Genomic DNA, 24,271 nt, shown 5'->3' on the forward strand with positions numbered 1-24,271 from the left:
GATGGTTGGTATAAGTCCATATCCATCACGGGTAGATATCGGATGAGGAGCTAGAGGCTAACGATGGAATCTGGCATCGTTTTGAAAATTCTTTATAATTTTAGCGTCTGTTGCCTTTCGCTTTGTTCCGAACCGCCGAGAGCCTCTATATGGACAGTGCAGATACATATTGTATTTTCGCTATTGGCGTTACACAAATGTCGCCTGATCTGTTGCCTGACACATTTTCCACTCACTCCGAGTGCGAGTCCGAGTCCGATTCCGATTCCGAGTGCGTGTCTGTGTGTGCCGCAGCACTTAGAGAGAAATGTATGTGAAAAGTTTCGCTGAGGAGAAAGGCGAGGAGGAGGATGGGAGGGAGGTCTCGGGTTAAACATTTTTGAAAAGCATTTTCCGTTGTCAGTTTTTTGTTCGTCGAGACAAAAAAAAATATAGATGTATATCCATACGTACATATGTATGTCTTGTACATAGAATGCTCGTAATATGCGTGATTTGGTCCGCCATGTGAACTGTTTTTTTTTTGGTTTTGGTTTTGGTACCGATCCCAATCAAAGCTCACATCGCGTAAGGATGAAATTCAAAACCCGAAAGGAGGAAAACAAAGGCCAGCGGAATTCGGCATTACCTGTAGAAGAAGTACTCCGGTAGTCCCGAAAAAACGCACAACAAATAAAATAATGCTGAAAAGGACAAACTTTCATTCAAAGCAAACAATAATCAAAGGCATAATGAATGCAAAACAAAACAAAGCAAAGCAAAACAAAAAGAGAACCCAGCGAGATGAGATGAAGAATAAGGAGCGAAGCGGAGCGGAATAAAGGTGGTTGAACCCCGGCCCCGGGAGGAGGAGCTTTGCTGTGTCCCGTCCCGTCCCGTCCCGTACCGTCTTTGTCCTGTCCTGTCCTTGCCAGCGTAGGTAACCAAAAGTTCAATTTTTCGTGTACAGTCCCGCCAAAGGGTTTCCGCGTCTCAGACTTGCCGTCGTTCCTCTCTAGTCTCTCATTAACTCAACTCCTTGTCTGAACGCCACTTGACTAAGTGACGTAGCAAGTATTTTGTGTGTCAGAGCCATTAATTTGCCTTTGGCTGGAAATTTATACGTATGGATTGATATTTGAAGTGAATTCTACGAGTATCAGTAGATTAGTAAAGTGCCAGACAGAGCCTATCACATTCCAGTCCAGTTCCATTTCCATTTCGTTCCAAAGGCGGGAGGGAGAATGAAACGCGATCTATGCACCGGAGGAGGAAGCTCTGCCGCTTTTATCTTACGAGTGTGTGCACGCCGTACGCCGTATACCGTACGCTCAGTTTCAACACATGCCGGGTACGGCTCCCGCTCCGTGTCCGGGGGCTGACCACTTGTGTGTGTGGGGGCAGGCCAGACTTATCGCACCTTCGATCTGAAGTGTAAATACAACCGAACCGAACTGAACCGAAACGAAAGGAAGCCCCCTCCAATGGTGCCCACCAATGTTTATGGTAATGGCAATAAAATATATGAAATTAAATTTAAAATAGTTGACGTCGTTTATCAGTGTTTGGTTTTGGGGCAGGAGGAGGTGCCACAGCCACGTCAGTTGAATTTATTAGAGTTCCCCTAAAAATTAATTACAAATATTCTTTATTTATAGCCGAAATCGGTATATGGAATCTTGAGAGCAGGCCGCAGAGGAAGCGGAGTCTTGGACTGTGTTTACTTTTGGGTTCAGTTTGCGTTGCATTCCTGTGAAACCTCCTCGAAATGACGAAATCATCGCCAGAGTCTCCTCCTGGCCAATCGCCACTCGAAATGCTAATGGCAGTCAATGAAGACTTGAGATTTTTTATTACAATACAACTCTAGGAACGATGAACGATGAACGATGAACGTGCCGACGCGTCGGGTCGCTTTGAGGGTGGCAGGGACTCAAGAAGCAATCAAGAATGGCTTCTTGCAAATACAGAAATCACAAATTCATTGAGTGCCCAGGGGAACCTGGGCACCCAGCCCAGCATAACGCCCGCAAAACCCATAAAGCGTACAAAGTACGGCTGCGTACCTCCGTCTCCTCTATGAACACTTTTGGTCCTAAGGTGTCTACAGGTGTTAAGACACACATATTTCGTTTGAATTGAGTTTGAGAGCCGCGTCCAACTCGTTTTCGATTTGTCAATTTTTATGTTTTCACAGTTACGTGTCTGAATTTGGTTAACAACTCGCTGGAGGCTCCCTGGAGCCGCGTCTCCCTGATATCTTCTATCTGCTATCTGCCATCTGTTGCCGTGTGTGATCTCTCGTACGAGTATGTGAGTGTCATGCCTAAACTAGATCGCAGAGACCCTAGGAATCACCTTTTGATTGTTCACCGCCGCCACCGCCATTCCGGGGTGATAAGTAGACAACGCAGACCCGTACGCAGACCCGTACGCAGACCCGTACGCGTCGTCTTATTCCGTCGTTTCCCAATTCAATTTCAATTTTCGACCATAAATGTAATTGTAATTGTAATTGTAATTGCAATTGTCTGGGCTCGTTGTCAGCTCTTACCCTCTGGGCGATTGCCATTCAGTTTGGCAACAAAAGTTTTCCCTTCTTTCTTTGCCTTTCTTTTGTCTGTCCGCCCTGTTTGTCTGTTTGTTCCCCTGTGTTTGGGGCTAAAACGCAAATTCGCCAGCCCGAGGATACGGGAGACAGGAGACACGAGGAGGTTCGCCAGGCCAGGCCAGACCAGGCCAGACATAATTGTTAATTTCTGTTTGAATGCAGTTTAATTGATGCGCATAATTACCCCCTTGTCAGTGGCTGGCAGCCGGGCAAACATGTTGCTGCATGTCGCTGCATGTCGCTCCCTCTAGCACTATCCTGTTTCCTTACAAGTTTAGCGGAAAAGCACAGAAAGGGGTGCGCAAAACCACCCCTAGACTACAAAAGGGCCTTCTTTTGAATCATAGAAGTACCCTCCAGGGAATCGAGCACTTCAAGGGGATTCCGTATCTTGTACCTTGTTGAACTTTCGATATGGGGTGATCCTCTTATTAAATAATTAAAAGATACAAAATCGTATCGGGTTGGGGGTTCGATGCGGTATTCCAATTAAGATTGTTATTAAATATTGGGAAAATATTGTTGTTTAACTACTATTCAATAAATGTATCTACAAAACAATCCAACCATTAAATTTAATTAATTTACATACCTTTTTATAATTTTAAGTAGAGTTATATTTCAATCATAATTTCGGGTATTTCAAACTAGAACGAAAATTAGGAAATAATTAATAACATAATCAACATAATTAGTAGCAACTAGAGCTTTAAAAGAATGAAAAAACCTTTAAGCTATTCATTAATTGAAAAAAATTACATACAAAAATAAAACAAAAAGTTAATAATCCAATTGACCCCTTATCCAATAATACTAGGCCAAAACATTTACACTTTTTTTGATCGATTTGGAGGTATAAAATTGCTTAATGAATTATGGTTTTTTTAAGTTAATTTTTTTAATGTTTTTTTTGGAGGCAGTGTTGCTGGTTGCTTTGCAATTCCGAAAAGCTGATAAATGCTGCAATAGATTGGATCGGATCTAAGCAGTTTGTAGCTTCAGCTTACCGTCTGCGAAATATTAGGCTTTGAAAAGCAATATTGATCATTTATTTGCGGCTTTCGACTTGAATTTTCACATTTTATTCCTGCATCCATCCGCTTGCCAACCAATTACTATTCTAGTTCGTACAAGTTTTCTAAGCATTCGAGCAAATTAGGGACTCACTCAATAATTAATGGACAAACAAGCTTTTACACTCACAATCCTCTCATCGAATAGAGCTAATAATGGGAGCAGGGCAGCACTTTTGCATTACATCTGTGTGGAAATAAGTTCTGTCCGTCAATTTGAGTCAATTATTTCCTAATCCAATTTAACGAGATACCTAAACTTTGGCATTATCCTGTGGGCTGGCTTCGTGTGGTAGCACGAGTATTCCTGCCTGCATTCATGCACGTGCATGCACTCGCTCGCTCTTGCCTAGGCACCCCTGTGTCGGCAGGGAGAGGCTGGCAGGCTGGCTATTTATAGACTGGGATGTCGGGGTGTCTCGTGGCTCGTAGCTCGTAGCTCGTAGCTCTCGTGCCTCCTCGTCTGGCCGGCCGGTGAGCTGCGCTCTGTGTGTGCCTGTGCCTGTGCCTGCGTCTGTGTCTGTGTCTCCCTTTTAGCATCGAATCGGGTGAACGGCAATCATCTGGTTCTATGGTGTAATGGTTAGCACTCTGGACTTTGAATCCAGCGATCCGAGTTCAAATCTCGGTAGAACCTGCCGCACACCAAAGTTCGAAAATACTTTACGTATCATCGAACGAGATTCTTTTTCTATTCGAATTCAATTCTATCATGGATTTTGGTTTTTTTTTTCGGGATTTGGAATTATTTTTTGTCGTTTGTTTGTTTGTTTGCCGCCTGTCAAGAGTGTCGCTTATCGGACGTGGTTGATTGACAGCAGTTTGGACCTTCTATTCACTTTTATTTGCCCATCATAGATGATGATGATGATGATAGTTTCGATAGAGGGTAACAGAGAGAGAGAGAGAGAGAGAGGGAGCAGGCTCAACAATATTGGTCAATAGTCGGCACTTCATTGGTCATTATCTCGTTAATCAAGTCGACAAACTTGTTCGTTTATTTGCACAATTGCCCCGTGGGCAGGGGGCCGTTGGTCAGGAGCTCAGGGGCCACCCCGGAACCACAGACCGACATCATCTGTCTGCCTCCAGACCCCTCTTTCCCCCTTTCCCCCTTTCCCCCATTCCCCCTTTCCTCTTCAGCTGATAAAAGGCCCCATGAAATGATTTCAAATTTGGTTTTTTTTTTCTTTTTTGACTGCGGTGTGAATTTGATTTGTGTCACGTGATATGACAGTTGTCGTGGCGTCGAAGGGAGTGCGGCGGCATCCGGGGTGGAAGATGGACTGGGAGGGGATGGGTGCTGCCAAATGAGGTATAACATACAGATATTTCTGAATGGCCAGCGTGAGAGAGTGTTAATAGAGAGAGTAAGAATCGGATAGGGGAGGCATCGGTTAGTATACGTATTATATTATCTACACTATGGAAGATAGTATCATAGATCTCATTTACATATGAGTAGAATTATACACATGAGCGTGAGATCTACTTCATCTAAAGGAAAAATACAGATTTCAGCAAATAATTTCAGCCTTCAACTCTAATAAGTTAGTGTTATATGAATACTTTCCATATTCTATAGAAAACTCAAGTTTTCTTCATCCCATAAGTCTATCTATTTCTACATAAAGAAACCCCCAAAAACTTGATCGACTGTTTCTCGTAGATGGATATCCCCAACATGTTGAAGCACTTACTTTTTGGTTCCAAAGAAATACCATAGATCCTGGGCACCACTGATCGTCGAGGATGCACAAGGGTATCCTAACTTCGGCCTTATCTCATCGAAATCTCGTTTCGCATTTTTTTTTCTTCGTTTTCTATTCATTTTTTCGGTTAAGCTCATTTGGAAATCTGCGATTCCGTAATAAATTTTGTGTGTGTGGTTTTTTTTATCTCGCTGCCTTATTTTTGGTCGGCCACACGCGCAAATGTTTAGGGCACGTTAAGGCCGGCCTTCACTTAGGCTTTTTCTATTAATTTTAGTTTTTTTGGCTTTAAGCGGCCCTTTAATGGCAGCGAACTCCAGGCCAACGAATTTCCGCGCTTGGCAACAGCGCATGGAGTGGAGCATGGCAGACGAGGTCGTTAGGCTCGACCATCGAAGGCTTTGCCAAAAACCTCGCACGAAAAAAAAAAGAAAAAGAAACCAAAAACTCAAAAAATGGAAAAGTAAAAGTTGCCTGATTCTACAGATGGCCAACAGCACCGGAAATGTTAACACAAATTTTCACAAACTGGCCACGGACCATCAGCGATGGATAGATGGATAGTCGGTCGGGAGGGAGGAGGTGGACGTGGACGTGGACAATCGACGGGGACTTGTCGTGGCTCAATTAGCAAATGCCTACGAGCTGCGTTTGGCAGTTAGCAGCGACGGCGGCAGAGGCAGCGGCAGAGGCAGCGACAGCGGCAGACCCCAATGGACATGGACATGGCCATCATTATGGCAAGGTACGGGCATGGCATGGGATTTACCAGCAGCCATGCCATGCCATGCCATTCAGATTACGATGCCAGCACACGTCCCCAGAGATCGAAGGGATCTGACGGACTGCTAGCATACCCTGTACTTCGCACGAAGAAGCAGGAAGATCAGGGCATGCCAGGCATGAAAACAGTAGCCCGTGTCCTCAGAAGTATAGAACAACCCTGCAGAGGAGAGACCAACTAGGAATCAGACGATACCTAACAGATCCACGAGGAGATCTATGAATATACTATACATAAATGTAGGCTATACACTAAGGGACAAGTCTCCTGCACACTCGCTGCGATCGTGAGCCGAAAGAAAGGGTCCCAAGTGAAGTAATACCCCAGCAAACCCGGAAATAGGTAGGACCAACTAGGTATATTTAAATAGCATAAGCCTCGCCTTAACACCTCCGCAAATCAAAAGGTCTTCAAAGAAAGTCCCGTCCATCTCCATCTGCGACAAACCTGGAGATCAGCTGAGCATACTCTTGGCGTACTCATGCCACAGCGGACTGGATAGCCCGTAGAAAAACTGGAAACTGGAAAAACTAACGAATGCCAGGCGGCATCAGGCGGCAGGCGGCGGGAACATCCCAGACACTTGTTGGCCCAGGCTGCGAAAAGTGCCTACAACCTTTTTTTTCATCTCTTTTCTCTTTCTGGCTTGAGTGTTGTTTCTTTCCCGGTTTTTCTTGCGCTACGCTGCGCTGCGCGTGTGTGTCCAACCGACCGACCGACCGACGGACGGACGGGCCGACCGTCTGACTGCCTCCGCCTGGGGTAGACCCTCCTTCCAGTGGCGTCTGCCTGCCCGTTACAATGCTCATTCATTTATAACGAATTTCAGCATTGAAATGTTTAAATTTGTTTTAGCAGCAGCCTTGTCCCCGGGTCCGTCCATGCTGTAGTGTCGTGTCGTGTCCCATCTTTCCTCCTTCTGGCCAAGAGGCCTAAGACATCTCATCTCGTCTCGTCTCATGTCATCTCAGCCACTCATACATATATATTCATGTCGTCTGGCTGTCTGTCAGGGCCGTGGTACTGCTGATGTCCAAAAGACATTAGTTCGTAACTTAATTAATGTTTTTGTGTTAATTGCCAGAAACTCAAAATGTTCGACAACAAAAAGGGGCAAAAAAATTAAATGGAAACTGAAAAAACAAACGCAGGAGCCAGGCACCGAGTATGAATGAATGAATGGATCCAGAATTCAAAGTTCAGACCCACTTTCATACCACATCTGCCGCAGAGATATCGATCTGTCTGTTGGCGGACACAGACTCTTCCCAGAAATCTCCGGGCCACTAAGTGACCCAAATGACAAAAATTATCAAAGTTTTTTGAGGCCAAAAAGTTATACTCGGTAGCGGGTTTACGGTAGCGCAAGAGATGACCGAAAATATGTAAATTTTGCCTTTTATGGAAAGGAAGGAACAAAGACATAATCTTAACCGATATACGTTCAAGTTTCCTCGAGAACTTTCATCGAAATTGGTTTAGACGTTCTTTGAGATTTAGAGACCACTTTTGTGGAGTAAATTTTGAGAAAACTTAGGCTCGAAAAATCTAACAGATCTTCGATTTAAGTAAAAAAACGTTATAGGAATAAAACAATATTCTAGTCCTCATATTCTGTCGGATTTCCTGCTCGTACCAGTAGTTTCCCAGAGAGTATTACCCATCAAAGAAAAGGTGAAATTTTCTCACCGAAATTGGTTCAAAGAGAACCTTTGTATAGGGGTCTACCCGTGCCCTTGTCCCTAATGCACATTCAGAAAAAATATGCCTCGAGTCGTACAACTCTTCCGTTTCCAAAAATCAATCATATAAATTATAAAACTTGTCAAAGTTTGGCTCCAAGTGATGCCTGATGACGGGAGGCATTTTGACACTTCTTCGCCGAATGTTTCAATTATGTATGTACGAGTACGAGTACGAGTAAATGTCAAATCGTTCAATGACAGGACAGGACGGCAGACCCAGACAAATTAACAGATGCATAATTCATAATGTGGCTGCAACGTTAATTTCCAAATACTCGTACCTGATGCCCGATTCTGACCACTTACGGATAATTTTTGCCACTGACCGCAGTGGCAACGGCGGCGACGGCGGCGGCGCCAATTGCCCACCCGATGGTTTCGCTTATGGACATTGGTGTCATAATATTTGCAATCCAAACAGAAGTAGGCTATGTACTAGATTGCCGGTCTTTTTTTTTTTTTTTTTTGGTCTAATAACAGATTTAGTGTGAAGGAGAGCGTTTATTGAAAAGCAACCAATTAGTTGGTCACAGTCATAGATACAATTGCTCTGCTTGTGGTAGAGATACAGCTACAGATACAACTTGCTTTGACGATGACTTGGCATTTCAGTTCAACTACTGCAGACTGCCCACACACACACACACACACACAGAGCGAGTGAATGTTAAACTCACACCAAGCAAAGTCATTGAACAAGCAATCCCCACAGGGCATCGACCCAGGAGTACCCACTACTCTCTGGTTTTGTAGTCGCTTTCCCTACGTTTGGTAGAAGGACCAGTGCGGGGTCTAATACTAGAGAGCAGGCACCCTGCCCACCCCCGGCTCACTCGCTTCATCGAAGCCTATCGGCATGGCAACGATGACGTCCCAAAACTCTTTTATATACAAGAGATATGTGAAAGGAAGGGGCACACTATATTTTTGGTCAACAAAATATGACAAAACTATGGTAGATATATCGTCGTAAGAATCTCCATTACACGTATTGTACGTATAGATTATTATATTTCTTATATATATAAGAAAAAGGGATTGTAGGGCTAATTCTAGCAAGATATAACCTATTCCATCTGTTAATCCGTGTATAACCAAACCAATATTTAATGTTTCGAAAGTCCCTCTATCTACCCATCCACTCAAACCTATATACGACCCTTCTCCTGTCCGATCAAACCCATTCGCTCTCGGGGATACCCCGCACAGAAATATCGATTCAATGGCCAAAGTCTGACTAAGCCGGCCGGTGGCGTTGACGCTGGCGCTGACGTTACCGATGACGCCATCTGGTGGGCAACACAATTACACTGTCACTGATTTTTCCTCAAGACTCCACCGCCCACACACCACCAGACCTCCCCTCACCCCTGCCTCCCCTGCCGAGGAGCCCCCACATGCCCCACAGAAACCACTCAAAGCTGCTTAAAGACATCGTTGTCGACGACGCATTTGGCCGTCTGCGCTTCTGGCTTCGGCACGCCGGTGCAGGTTTTTCCTTTTGGCCAGCCTTGTGAAAATGCATTAGCCAGCCAGCAGCTAGTATGAATCATGCCTTGGCAGCCAAAAAAAAAAGAGGAAAAAGAGGCCACAGAAAATCCAAACCCCCATATAGAATTTTCCCATTGCTTTTGCAATTTGCGTTGGCTGCGAGTTTGCCTCTGCATTTGGCCCCGAATTGATTATTCCGGACGGACGGACGGACAGACCGAAAATCCATGTTAATTTTTCAAGTGCTTTATTGTCTGGCCAGAGTTCAAGTGGATCTGCAGCCGAGATCTGTCTATAGTATACATATGTACTATATATGTAGACTCTCTTCTTGTCAGGGGAGACGTGCTTCTACGAAGATTCACAGTGAAAATGTTCCATAAACGAACGGCACATGTAATACTACAATAATCGTAGCAAAAAAAGGGGAAATCCCACAACGAAACACACCTAGAATTAAGCAAATTTAAAGGTTTTCAATGAATATATGTAGATCGCGCCGATACAGCCCTGAGGTTTAACAACCAATACATCTGTATCCTAAGAACAGAACGCTTCATACCTAACCTTCTATATTTTCGTTACAATCAGAGGTTGAAGAAACTTAAATATGGGTAAAATCGTTCACGAAACTATTTTCCGTAAACTAGAAAATATCTTCAGAGTCATAGAGATTGGAAGCCAAATGCTTTTCAGAGATCAAGAACCTTAATCCAGATTTTATCCAGAGTGCATACTCTTCTAACCAACCTACTAGGAGGCCACCACCAGCCTGATTCACAGATTTGTCGAGTTAGGTGGATCCGGAGCCAAAGATGGATCTGGGCCATGGCTGGGTTTTCGCAGGAAAGCGGACAAATAGATTCGTATCTGACGACCTAGGGAGAGTGCACTGAAGGCCTGCTTAAGGGTACCACAGTGTACCATATACCATACCATATCAACGCCAAATCGTGTCCGTCTGGTCGGAGTCTAGTGGTCCGCGTTTCCATAATTCACGAACAATTAAAAGCGGAGAGAAACAGCAACAAAGAAGTGGCCCGGCCGCTTGGCAACCAGTTGAAAAATTCGATTCAGCCAGGAACTGAACTATGGTATCTGTAGTATCACGTCGGGTCTCAGTCCGAGGCTGCTCCACGCCGTGCCCCCCCGTGACGTTCATTAGACGACGCATGCACAGGTAGGCCTACATTTAATGTAATTATCAATGATTAATGAATTGCTTGAGCAAACATTGTGTCTATATATCGATAGAGAGGGAGAGAGAGAGAGAGAGCGAGAGCGACTGTGAACGATTTTCGAAACCGAAATTCAAACAGCGGCAAACAGCAAACGGCAAACCATCAAAAACCTCCCGCCTCCGACCAGGTAGTCGTAGCCCGGTCCGTCCTTAACCCTTCCTATTCGTACTCGTATTCCTATTCGTAAGATAGAAATAAAATAGAGGTAAAATGAAATTAACAAAAATTAACACAAATCCTAGAGACGAACCGCTCTAATTTCACTACTACAATTAGCGACCTGGCACTTTTGCCATCCACTCGAGAGTTCCAAGTAGCAACGACTCGGATACTGCGGAGACTGCGACTGCGACTGCGACTGCGACTGAGACTAAGACTCAGACTCAGACTCAGAGGAGTTGTCAGATCTGGATCTGGGGCGGTAACCATGGTTTAAGGAACACATAACTAATGATTGGAAAACGATTTCTTCGTAGTTACTGCTGCTCCGGTCTCCGGCTCCGGCTCCGGCTCCGGCCGCAATCAATTAACCGGCGTGTGAATATCGGAGACGTTAACCGAGTCGAGTGTCTGCCGTTCACGCCCCATCCAAGACCAAGACCAACCTGGTGGCGTCATCCATCCCCAGGCCCATACCCATACCTAGACCCATTCCAGCCTATTGGCAGCTCCATCAGCGGATCGGTTCGGTTCGGATCGATTCGTCTGCGGGTCGAAATCGCCAGCGGCTGTTCGAGTATACGAACAATAATCGATATGTATGAGAAAGCCAAGTAAATTTCATTTCAATAATTTGAATTTCAAATTGCCCCAGCGACACCTATCGATCTATCTATCCATCTGCTTCCCTTCTCTTCCCAGGCAGACACGCGTCCATGTAAATGTACGATTTGTCAAAGCCAAGCCATGATTATTCATCATTAAAGTTGTCCACATCACCATCAGAGAGACATAGAGACGGGTCCCTTGGTTTCCCCAATTATCAAGAGAGCCATAAATTGAAGTGAAGAGTAAGAGTCTCTCCCGGAGGCCCAGAAGTGGCATAAATTAAACGGCCCGTGTAATAAGACTGAATGAAAATCAAAGTAGCAAACCAAAACTCTATTAACCAGAAGACAAAGCCAGCCTTAGATCAGTGGTCGACACCCATACATTCGCATGTTTCGCAGGGCGTTTGTGTGCGTAAAACGGAACAAACCTCGATCGAAAATGCTAGTGTATTGGTGCCGATCACTGTCTTAGACTGTACGACTAGCCGCAACCGATGACTGCCTTAGATACCCTACAAATTGGGGGATCGAAGCGTATAGAAAACTAGTCCTAATCCCAACAATCCTGGCAATCTACTTACATCCAAGGTAGGTACAACATTATGTATTGTATGTACATATGTACTCTGGATGCTTCCCCCTGGGCCCTGCAGATATACACATACCCCCAGCAAGGGCATCAGAATTATAATTAAATTGAAAGGACGGAACAAAACAACAACAACAACAAAAACAACAACAAAAAACTCTATTAAAAATGCCACTTACAATTAACAAAAGAGCTGTGAAGAGGGGGTACTTATGCTGGTATTGGGACTGGAACTGCCATGGTTACTGCGTACTGGATACTGGAGTTGTTCTGGTTACTACAATGACAAGATAAACACACGAGTACACACCACCAGCACCTCGGCACCTCAGCACCTCACCACCTCGCGTGTGCTCAGCTGTTGGAATCGAAAGAGCAAAAAATATCTGCGCAGTTACATACACTTTTTGCTGAATATAGATGGGGTTTGAACTATGAATGGATCTTTCCACATAGCGGGGAGGGAAACATGAAGACTCTCCTAACAATCTCTCGGCACTTTTGCATGACAACGACCTCACACGCATTGACAGGCGACAAAGTTGTCAATGGAAAAGACACTAGGACTAATAATGAGTTCTTGGATGAAAACTGTAATTGATATATTTATATGTATCCTCATTTTATATATAAGATAGATATATTTTGAAGCAACTTATGCCAATTGACAGCTCAAAGGCATAGTTTCTTTCGTGCATCAGCCCCGGCTCACTCGCTTCTCTCGAGAGATAAACCCCTTCGATGGGAATATTCTAAGCAACATTTGGTTCCCTGAAAACTGATACGCCAAATACTCCATATATTCGTTTCGAATTGACTTGATTCGTATCGTATCAATCCGCTTCCGTCACCTTTGGTCGGCTGTGGCCTGAGAAGCAAAGTGTGAATATTGAAAGAGGTAGTCCCAGTCCCAGTCCCAGTCCCAGTCAGCAGTGAGCAGTTTCAGTCAGCAAATACGCATAACAAACGCAATTAAATTTTATAAATATTTAAAAGATCCATTTACATACTCGACCCACACGCATGGGCCGGGTTTGGGTTGGGGGGATTGGGGGCTTGGCTGTGGATCCGTTCCGATTCTGGCTCTGGGGAACAGGGGTCGGGATCATGTGGCGAACGAACATGGCCAAAATCGAAAGGGGAAGTCACCATACAGACAGACAGACAGACCGACAGACAGACAGAGAGACAATCACAAGGCACAGTGCGTATAAAAGACTTTTTTTATTGCTTTTGAATTTAATTTAGTTTTATGCGATGAATTTTCTGTTTCGGTTTCTACTGGAATGTGAGCCAACTAGATTTGTCAGGTTATACGAGTATATGTATATGGAGGACGATGGTGAGAGGGGGGGGCCAATCAAACCGCAACGGGTTGACAATGAAGGGCTCAGCCCAGCTCAATCTCGACTCGATTCGGTGAGGTTCCCCTTGGGCCTCGAGGCACCAGCACAAAAGTTTGTTTTTTTTGTTGCTTGGCTTGGCTTAATTATTTATGTATTTATTATGGCGACAAGCAAACCCTAATACATAATTATAGAGGGCCGGACGAATGGGTGTATGTTTGCTCATGTTTGTACACATTTCCAAATTGTTTTTATGTTTTTTTGGCCCGAAGGAAATTGAAAGTTATTTGCGTTCAGAATTTAATTAGAGAGACGACGGATCCCCCACCCCTACCCAAAAGCTGACAGCACGAACCAAAGACAACCAGTGTTGAAAGCCACTTAAAATTGATTTATGTATAAGTGTGTGTGTGTGTGTGTGGCTTCTATTAGAGCCATCTTAATGGCTTTAATTAAGCCCCGAGACAACTCCGAGCTGGATCTCGGCGGATTGGCATTGAAGGACTTTTGCTGGGAACCATCAGATCATTTAAGACCCAAAGCCTAATGGTCGTGCCTCTTTTTGGGTGATCTATCATACGCTGAAATAAGTGTCGTTAATGGTTCTACCATCCATGAAAGTTGAGGTATTTGATGGCCAAGAATGTCCTAGACTGCAAAAATAAGCCCTCGCAGTCGCCGACTTTCTCTATGACCCCCTGGCATTATTTATGGATCGCGATTCCTGCACAAATTAAAGATACAGATACATATGTACATAATTATATGTTAACCAAAAAAAAAAAAGAAAGAAAGGGTACAAAACTGCCCATTTTAATCGCGCTCTTGTTCAATGCAAAGTGCTCTTCATTCACAGAACTCCCAACTCCAGACTCTTCTTCTTCTGAATTGTTTGCCCTTTATTCGTGCCTTTTTTGGGTCTTGGCCTGGCTGTCCACTCCAGCTCCGACCCTGGCCGCAGATCTTTCCTTAAGCCATCAGCCCCAGCCCCAGCCTCAGCCCAACCCGCGATCCCCTCTCACCTTATCATCTTCGTATTACTTAGCAAATTAATAACCATAAAAATCTTAATGCCCAGCACTAAAGAAACGAAATCTTTAGCTTGCCTGCTGAATTTCTTATGAAAAACGTTTCGCGAACCGAACCAACACACAAAAAAAATATCCCCACAAAAACCCAAAATAACTCAGAAAAGAGTTGAGCAACAGGAGAAGCCGCACTTCGAGCGTCGATGCTGCAAATACCCTATACGATTCATATCGTCGAGGCGACAGATAAGCCAACTAAGGATCTGCATAGCTTGCATCCAAACTAGACTAGTCAATATCATTATAGAAGTAGGTTTCTCCACTTTGAATGGAGGTGCCGGTTAGTTGTCGATCCTAAAAAGTTTGATTAACTTGTTGATAAACAATATTCGGACTCGAAAAAGAGTAACAGAGTGCTGTTAAGCACACAAATGTGCTTTCAAGCGCAAGAAACAGGATTGCTTTGATTGTTGCATCAGCTGTTTATGGTTTGTTTACTGTGAAGAGCCTTCTCTACTTCTTCAGCTGGCACTCAATAGTCTCATCTTCTTCAACTTTTTGTCAAGCCAAAAACTCTTAACGAGCCTCATGAGCCATGGACAAATTCCACATTCGTTTTCCGACACTATTTCGGTCCGAGAAATGTTAACCTAAAGTTGAGACACTCGCCCAAGTGTTGAAAGCTTACGAGATTTTTCGTTGATATCTTAAATATCGTATGAGCTATTCGAAGCTGCTGCCCTGCCAAAATCATAGTACCCTCTTAAAGGGTACGGTATGGCAACAAATTCAAAATAAATACAACGAACCAGAAGAGGAAGACATAAAAATAAGAAGAAACACAGGAGAGGGAAAAAAAGAAGGAGAAGATTAACAGAAGAAGTGCCGCCATTTAAATTTATTTACTTACGAGTGTGAACTTTATGCCCGTGGCGTTCGACTTGCCCGGCCCCCCCACCATCCCCCTCACGAGAGCGACGCCACCGTTGTCAATGGCAAAATGTGTGACGGTCGCCAGATCCCAGCTCGATCTTGGTTCGCTTCCTGCCCCAAAAAAAAAAAAAAACAAAACCCAACAACAGAGAAGGGAACTCGGACTTAAGACTCCGAAGTCTAAGATACCCTAAGCTTAAGAGCTGATCCTTCAATCCGTAAGTTCCACATCTGATATCATCTGTTGAAGATAGTTCTTCCAGGAAATTGAAAAAATATACTAGAAAAAAATCGAATCAAATTCGAACAAAAATTACAGGAAAACTACTAGAAAATTAAATACTAGAATATACCAAAAAAATACTAGAAAAATGAATATAAAGGATCCACCAAAGTAACAAACATGCTAAAATAGCAGCAAATTATTATAAACCGAAAAATAAGAATCAGAAATTTAAAAAAATACCAGAAAAATACTAGAATATTACCAACAAGTTTTCTGTCCTGCAATAGATCGTTCTCAAAGCAGCTATGCCCCTAAAGATACAGATGAACACGCTGAGAACCCGGCTTTGAATGGTTGTCAAGAAGACTAGCAAAATCATAATACCGCCCTGGAAGGGTATGAAGATGCTTAAGCTTTCTGCGCCAACCGTTTTCTGGTTCACACATGATCAACGGGCTTTCGAAAAGGAGATGGGGGTGGCCCAAGGAGCCCAAGAAGTGCGGCATTGGTTGATCTCATTATGAGGTTACCAGGAAAAATCGTATTCTTTTTTGTCAATAGAAACTTTGACTCTGTGAAGGGATATCTAAAAGGTACCATCGAGAGAAGGCTGAAATAGCTGGTAGTCTAGGTAGTCAGAGGGGCCTGATCAAGGATGATATAGTACTTAGGTATAAATATATAGGTACATATATATGTGGTTTAATCTTTCCTATGAAAATCTTTCTCCCAATCAGATCTATAGATCCATTTTCTGTACCCATTTATCAGCCGCAGCTCCTCTCCTATAAATAGTAATCCGTTTCACCATTGTATGAATCAGACATATTTTAACAATATCTAAGGAATGTTCGTTACTTCCTATTACATTCAATCTTTTCCCGAAATTCGACAAAAGTGAGTTCCTTCCAAAGTCCATTCCATTCTCAGAGACGCGAAACCCATTTAGATACGCTTCATTCACAATTTTTTGGGGAATCGCTGCTAGCTTTCGTTATCATCCTCATCTTCATGATTGTCGTGGGTTTCGTAATTTGATTCCAGTTAAAATGAAATGAAATGGAATCTTGTTGCCCCAAAAAGCAAAAGCACAAACAAAATACGAGTATATAAAAAATAAAACAGCAAACTCCTCACATATCTTTTTGGCGTTTCCTTTTGAACTGAACGACGATGAAGACGGCGACGCTGCTGAAGGCTTTTAAGCCCGATATTCTTGGCCAGGCGACCCTTTTTCGATTCCCTTTCAAAGGGTAGTATTACCCAGACAGATTTCGAAAGACACACCCAGAAATAAGAGTCGCGATAGGAAAAACTATTGTTTTTAAGGACTCAAAGACCGTAGATGGTATCGAAATAATCATCAGTCGATGTAATCGTAATTTCTGATAAAGATAAGGAGTACAAACATAACAAGTTTCATGTATCTAGACTTTAATAACACGATCAGCATCGGTGCATATCACAAAAGTACGAATATTATATTACTGTCTTGGGAACGACCTGTCTAAGGCGGGACTTTTGATAGAAAAAGGAAACCTGGTAAACAAACGTATATGTATATTACCTTGCAGTTCTCCCAAGTGCAATGGGAACCAAAAAAAAATACCTTGTCCATGCATTTTGAAGGGTATTTGAGACCAGCGAATTTTGTTGCCCTCATCTTGCGCCGGTCTGTCGGATTTTATGGGGATTGAAGAAACACTTCGCACATACATATGTACATATGTATATGCATTTAAATGTATCTGTGAGTGAGTGAGAAGCATTCTTTTGGCCTACGAAAAATGGCAAGCTCCACTCCCCCGTCCCCAAAAAAAGGCCCAAAACCAACCCGTTTCCGAGCCGCACGTGCTGCTGCTGTTTTGTGGCCGGTTAATATTATTTGAAACTTTTTTCTACTCGCAGTTGGCATTTTTATGCTCATAATTTATGCGACGCCTCAAACGATTCATTTGCATACGAAATGTTTGAAATGGCATTGATTTGACAACGCGCCATGAAAAGATAAGCCACCACCGAAGGCACCGAGGCAGAGTCCCGCGACTCAGAGACACTCAGACACTCCTCAGAAGTGGCAGAAGAGGCAGGGCAGCGTCAGAGACAGCAGGTTGATCGAGCTTCCCCAGAAATGAAATCCGATCGATCTCCAGCTAGCAACAAGATCAGGCGACATCGAGAGACAGCCATTCAAACACATAAACTAATTAATGAAATCTCAATCTAATCCGAGCGATCGATGCCTATGCCGATGCCGCATTGTTGGGGCCACTCGAATTGAGATCTCGATATCGACAAATCTGCACAAAATACTACAAAAGCAAAGCCATTCAAACAGAGATGACTGCGTGACACGAACTATAAAAAAAGCAAAGATCACCGATCACCGATCACTATTAAAAAGATACAATAGAAGAACGCGCAAAGATCACTGATCTCTCCCAATTTGAGTAGACAATATCGAAAGAATTCTATATAATATTTTATAGGTTTCTTTGCTTAAAAGATATATTGATGGTATGTTTATCCTATCGCTAGAAATCTCCATCCATCTTCTACAAGTTTTTCCCACTTTTCAAGTGATCATAATTGAGTATTATATGGAAATATCAGACCAATTGCCACTAATAATATAGAAAAAAGAGAGTTAGCCCAGGCCTGTTTTAGTGTTCGACTGAGGGCACAAACAGTCACTAATAAAGTCACAAACTATTTGGCTTGAGCACCTCTAGCACAGGTCTCTAGCACGGACAGGTCTGCGAGTGTCTGGGACTGGAATCAAGTTCAATGGAGTTGTGCCGACACAAGAAGCGGGGCGGACGGGGGACGGGGGGACTGGCGCTGAACCTGTTGCCGTGAATATGCTAAGCTAATCATATGCATTGACATTCCTTAATTTGCTTAATAATCGATCCGTTTAATTGGCCTGGCAACAGCAGAAAGCAGTTCAGATCGGATGCGACAAGATCGAGAGCAGAGCCACAAAAATGCTAAAACAACAATCACAGTTTGTCTAAGAGTATCTTTCGCCTGTGTCTGGGTAAGGGTCTGTGGCTTGTTCCAAAATATCGCATTGGACATGGTTGGCAATCAAAGAAAATCATTTTTTGTCAGTTCAGTCAGAGCTTTCGGAGTATAACTGGGGGACAATTGCCAACTAATTGTTGGGCCTAAATTGGTGGGAGCCAGGCCAGGCCAGGCCAGCCCCTGCGGACTGCGGGCCAGGCCATATCGAATTGCCGAAAATTGTTCGATCGTTCATTCGTTCAGTCGATCGTTTGGCCATATCTTGAACTCTTTGTCGGGCATTGAATCAATTGACAATTGTTGCAGGTCCCAATAGTAGAAGCTCGACGCTATTCCCACTCTCCGTGTAGTTTCTCATTTTGATTGATTAATTGCCCATTTGATTTGATTTTTTCCTCTACTTTTCGCCTCTACGCTGCCTTTGACAGTCGCCGAATCCGAACTACTGGCGTCTGGCGTCTGGTGTCTGCTGCGTGGCATTTCCGATAAAGACTTCTTCTTTGCTTCGGAGCCACACACAAAACAAACAAAAGAGCCATGTACATATACATACATATGTATGTATGTATCTATTGCCAAAAAGAAAGAAGAAGCACCAAAGAAATATAACAAAGATCGGCAATTATTTCACTTTAGTTGCTCGAACCGTTTTGGGGACATGGGGAAATTATACCTGACATTCAATGGGAGCTGGAGCTGGGGCTGGGGCTGGAGCTGCTCGACAAACCATTTACGTGATTGCCATTTAAATAATGGCCCGAGCAGAAAGGGGAAGTGTTAAATGTACATGTGTGCTGTAATTTATGGGCCAAATGAGTCTCTAAACAAATCAATCGTAATCCTAATTATACTCCAGCGAAAAGGTAACCAAAAGTTCATAGATTTAATTAATTAATCGTTACTCACGCGTCAAGAGTCACTTAGTCCTAGGTCGTTAAATACTCCATGATCTACTATTTGGCAGCACATGAAAGAAAATACACAGATTTATAAATATATGTACATATGGGTATTATATGGAACGACAGTTTAAGATACAAACGATGACAAGATCTTCAGCAGGCACAAATGGTACTCTTCCCAGGAATCTAGTACTAGTAATTCTAGTACAGGTCGCAGCGATCGTTTTTCCTAATTTTTTAGTATGCATTTTTCACAACAATTTATAGATGTATAAGTGATCGTAGCCGCTAGTTCTGTCATTCCAAACAGTATCCATTTATTGATAGTATAGTCTTAGGCACTAGGTGTCTCAGCCACACTCCAATGTCCATCAGCAGGACGCAGGAAAGGGCTGCCAACTTGACTGCATAATGGTCGTAGTCCGTTACTCTTCAATTGAAGAGTGTGAGACCAGCCAATAGAAACCCTATTGGAACAGCATGCAGTGGGAGTGAGAACCAAACTAAATTTAAGTCTTTTAACTAAGTTTGTATAATCAGATCCTAAGGGGCAGCACATAGATGAGCATAGAGGTCATGCGATTGCAAGACGAATCACATTTTACTGCCATAAGATATTCGCTCTTTTCAACAGTTTTTATTGGATTGCACGACTCTTTCGAGCCACTAGCCATGCCATAAATGAAGTGGATGTTGTCTTATCAGCAGTCACTTTAATAGACTCGTGCTTCCACATCTTCAATAAATAATTGAATACAGATTGGATGATTGTGGTGTTATCTGCTTGCTGAATGTGTGGTTAATGGACTGATATTAGACACTAATTTGTGGATTCCTTTGAAATTCCACTGAAGGAAGATATTTTAGTTGGAATTTGTTATCCTATTCGAACCTAAGAACATAAAAAATAACCAACAAAGCCTCAATGAAATATTTCCCAACCAATTCCAGCAATTTAAAAAAAAAGCACACACATTTTCTAGAAAATTCCGAATAATTTTTTGGGAGAACCTCAAAGAACTTTGAGTTGGGTTCACAGTTTGAGCTTGAACTGATCACATATCTCTCTCTCTCTCTCTCTCTCTCTTCCGCTGGTTTCAAGAAAGGAAAAAAAAACAAAAACAAAAATAATAAGAAATAAAGGGAATCCTATTAAGCAAGCAAAACGTAAACGGAATTTTAAGTTCATTTGCCCAACAGAGCGTGCCTCGACTCGCATATGATAGTGTGCCAAGATTCCTTTCCTTTCCTTTAAATTTCGTTCGGCTCGGTTCGGTTCGGTTCGGTTTTGCTCTTTTGTGGCGGCTGTTGCCGCTATTCTATGCGGTTCTGTTCCATTGGTAACACTTCGGCACTTCTCTGAGTGCCTTATGCGGTCATGACGATCCCTGAAGAGGGGGGAAGACAATGAGAAAGAATGGCAAAAAGTTCCACGAACCGAGAAATCCACAATACCATAGACATATCTGAAAATCCCCCTGAAAACTAAAGTTTGGTCTTTAAAAAACTTCCCCTCCACAGCACGGAGTCAGAGTCAGTGGTTTTGAAGCAAAACTGATATCAAAACATATCGTTCGTCGACCCGAACAACACACAAAACTCAGTTCTTAACTGTACCCAAAGGCTATATAGCCAAACTTCATGTGAAACAGAAATTTAAACCCAAGTTCATGCTGAACTCAGGAGTGAACACAAAAACCTGCATCATAACTAAACCCGGATTCGAGTCCAGTCAAAAACTGAACCTCAAATTAGGTCCAGACCCGAAGCTCAATGGCTCCATTAAAATTTGGGTTTTTCTTGACTTCATCAGTTCGGAATCAACAGGTTGCCACAACAGCTACGCCCCGCCCAACAGACCAACAGCCCAACAGCAGCGGCAGCCTTGCACCCTTCGGCTATTGTTCTGAACTCCCTGTCGAGCCCCTCCAGTCGCCCCAACCCAGCCCATTGCAGGAAGAGTTCCTTTCCTTCACTTTGTATGCACAAATTAGACACAAATTCAACATTTTTACGGTTTGTGGCGTGACCGATGGACTCGTAGACAATGATGATGTTGGCAATGCTGCTTCATAGCCAATGCCATTGGCATTGCCATTCCCGTAAGCGAGACTGTGTCCGTACCCGTACCAGAGCCCGTTCCCTTTCCGGTGCCTGTTCCCATTCCAGCACATCACTCAAAATTTACTTACCATGTAAAGCATGACCGTGTGAAACGATGCCGCCGCCGTCGCCGTCGCCGTCGCCTCTGCTTCTGCCACTGAAGTCCGCTGTCCATGGTCCGTGGTCCACTGTCTGGAGATCCTTGCCCGGGCTGCCCGCCCGCCCCCCTTATTCATTACCACACATTGTACTTTTATGGATGTGGCATAAGTTCCTCCATGTAGCTGCAGCCCCTCTGGCCCCCCGCCGCCTTCTGCCTTTTTGGCGCTTTGGGTATGCCGTCGCAAGTCGTTGTTTTTTTTTTTTCTTGTCCGTCTGGCATTGTGTGTGTGTGCTGGTCGGAGTGTGCGTGAGTGGAACCCCTCACAAGTCTGCACTGTGGTTGCTTGGCTAGAAAGAGTAATACATGTGAATTTGATGTTACTTTAATTTTGACTTTGAGAATAAGAAGAATAATGATTAATGCATCTTTGGGGAATTTGCAGATCTTTCAAATATTCGCTAAACATTTTCACTTCTTTGAGGAGCGATATAAATAATAATAAATATGTGCATATGTATGTATGTACATACTATGTATGAATGTACAATGTATAATGCAATTACTGAAAATCATACTCACAAAAATACAACGTGAAAGCTCGGAACAGTCCCGTACAAAATTAATTTGTTCAAGTTTTAATTTTTCTTTCCAATTTCGCTACGTAAACATATGTATGTACATACATATGTACATACATACAGATATGCACATATCTTGTCGTTTACGCGAGCGTGCTTGCTCGTTTGTGTGGGGGGAGGGCAGCGGGCGGAATGGATTGAAAGAGGCGCTTACTGCGCTGTGCCGGCCGGCAACTGCGTTTCGCATACCCAAGTCGCACTCTCGCGCGCTCTCGCTCTGCCTCTCTCTCTCTCTCAGTGTCTGCGTTCGATGCTGTCTACTTGAAAGTCTGCACGCAATGCGTTGTTCAACAGAAGGGCGGAGGATAAGTTCGAGCTGCTTTTGCCATGGTTATGGATGAGGGGGTGAAAGGGGGCTTAGACATTTTAGGAAGGCAAACCCGACTCACACACGGGCATGTGCCCGCTCGCTGCCGCTGCTGCTGCTGCTGCTGCTACTTGCAAGTCATGGGGGAGGGGAACCATGAGTCCACCAATGTAGCCCCCCTCCCAACCAGGCACTCCTGCTCTTGATCATGTGTCTGTCTCATTTGTATATACTATTGTATATACATTTGTATATGCTATGTATGTATAAAAGCCTCTGTCTCTGCCTCTGGCTCTGCCTCCGACTCTGGCCGTCTGTCTGTTTGTCTATCTCCGCTCTTGTGTTCGTGTGCGTGTGCGCGCTCTCTCAGTTGTTGTTGGTTCATTGCCCGCCAAAATTTTTTGAAGGCCAAAATAATATGGGATTTTTTTGCTTCTCGTTTATTTTTTGTGCTTTCTGTTTAGCTTCTTCTGTTCCAGTCGCCGTCGCCGTAGCAGTCGCTGTTGAGTCTGCTTCTTCTTCCTTTTTCTTTTACTTCGGCTTCCAGCGACGCGTTTCTACTTCATCATCTTCCTCTTCTGCTTCGCGCTTAACTGTAGCCGCTTTGGAGTGTGTGCGAGTGTGTGTGTGCTTGTGTGTAGTCATTTCTGGCAAATATGCCTCATTCCCATTGTGCGCACCTCCCCCTGGTCCCTCCCCAACAGACGCTCCACGACACATCAACAAAAATTCACATACTTGCGTTTGCTTACCTCTAACGCTGTGCGTCTCTCTCTCTCTCTTTCTCTCTATCTGTGACCAAATGTGGTTGTATCTGTATCACGTTGTTGTTCTTCTTCTTCTTTTACTTCTGTGTCTTCCTCTTCTCTTACTCTTTTTTTTTGTTTGCAATTTACGCACTTTGGTTGTTGGTTTTGTCACAAGCCACCACACACCACACACCACCATCGAAAACGGATTTTCTTGGGAATGAAGATTTCCGATCAACTCAACCTTAAGCTCCACAATTCAGTCGTCGGCTTTGATATTGGATACCATCCAGCGATTTTCACTTTTTAGTCTATTATTATTATTTATTCGCTGTTTTTTTGTTTCTGTTTTGGTTTTTTTTTTTGTGGGGATTCTTCTAAGAACCAGTCCACCACCGCCAACGAATTTCGGTTAGCTTTTTGTGGAGTAATGAGGAGGCGGAGGGAGGAAGGGAAAGATGGAGAACCTTTTTTTTTGGGGCCTGTTCAAATTGAAACTACTTTTGAAACCACTTTAATAGGTTTTTTTTTTTGTAGCGAAACAAGCTTTGGCACTTGATAGATCCGTTAATAGAGCTGATAAAAAAGAGTTCGATAAAATTTCGAAATTCGCAATTGAAGTACTCGTATGTACACAATGAACTGGGAGCAGGCAGTGTCAAGAAACTCTCGAGTATCTAATTATATGGTAATACAAACATACAAAATGTATGTACATATAAATTACTCCTATTACGCACACACGCACGTACACAGTATGAGCCCAGCGAAACGCTTACGCAAGTCGAATAGCCGAATCAAGCGATACGCCCCCTCCCACCGGAGGCCCAATATAAGTTAACCACCCGTCGATCTATTACGCCATCGCCATCCCATGCTACGTCGAAATCGGTTTACTTACGGCTCTCTCTTCC

The 24,271-nt window shown here is 43.5% G+C and overlaps 1 long non-coding RNA gene and 1 other non-coding gene across 2 annotated transcripts in view; one reads left to right on the plus strand and one right to left on the minus strand.

Moving 5' to 3' along the window:
* LOC26533643 (uncharacterized) overlaps window positions 1–19,596 on the minus strand; it is a 56,102-nt gene extending 36,506 nt beyond the window's left edge. Inside the window, exons 1-2 of the long non-coding RNA XR_001452646.2 lie at window positions 19,462–19,596; window positions 3,183–3,237 (exon numbers count right to left, since the gene is read on the minus strand). This is a non-coding gene — a long non-coding RNA (uncharacterized lncRNA). The remainder of the gene's footprint in view (window positions 1–3,182; window positions 3,238–19,461) is intronic.
* Window positions 4,229–4,300, plus strand: TRNAQ-UUG (transfer RNA glutamine (anticodon UUG)). The gene has a single exon. It is a non-coding gene; the product is annotated as a tRNA-Gln (tRNA).
* Window positions 19,597–24,271: the final 4,675 nt, after the last annotated feature.

The sequence above is a fragment of the Drosophila pseudoobscura genome, chromosome X (assembly GCF_009870125.1).
Source record: "Drosophila pseudoobscura strain MV-25-SWS-2005 chromosome X, UCI_Dpse_MV25, whole genome shotgun sequence".
NCBI classification, from domain to species: Eukaryota; Metazoa; Arthropoda; class Insecta; order Diptera; family Drosophilidae; genus Drosophila; species Drosophila pseudoobscura.